Genomic DNA, 500 nt, shown 5'->3' on the forward strand with positions numbered 1-500 from the left:
TGGTTCGTCTGGTCAGAGGAGAACTGGCCCCCCTACTGAGCCTGGTTTCTCCCAAGGTTTTTACTCCATTCTGTCACCGATGGAGTTTTGGTTCCTTGCCGCTGTCGCCTCTGGCTTGCTTAGTTGGGGACACCTAATTTCCAGCGATATCGTCGACTTGATTGCACAGATACTATTTAAACTGAACTGAGCTGGACGATGATATCACTGAATTCAATTATGAACTGCCTTTAACTGAAAAGTGAGTGTTTACTATTGTCACTATTGTCAATTGACACACTATTTTCCTAATTAAAGCAGTTGCTTTGACACAATCTGTATTGTTAAAAGTGTTAAAAGCGTAAAGGTGACTTGACTTGACTTGACTCTATACCCAATTCTCCAGTCAGCCTTGAGTCTCCAGCTGTAGGAATGCTGGGGCTGCCATCATCAGCACTTAATGGGGCTCTGGTGTCACAAATTCACAAGGCTAAACCAGTAATTATGCCAGTAGTGAATTT

This window comes from Sinocyclocheilus anshuiensis, unplaced genomic scaffold (assembly GCF_001515605.1).
Source record: "Sinocyclocheilus anshuiensis isolate Anshui unplaced genomic scaffold, SAMN03320099.WGS_v1.1 scaffold746, whole genome shotgun sequence".
In the NCBI taxonomy this organism is placed as follows: domain Eukaryota; kingdom Metazoa; phylum Chordata; class Actinopteri; order Cypriniformes; family Cyprinidae; genus Sinocyclocheilus; species Sinocyclocheilus anshuiensis.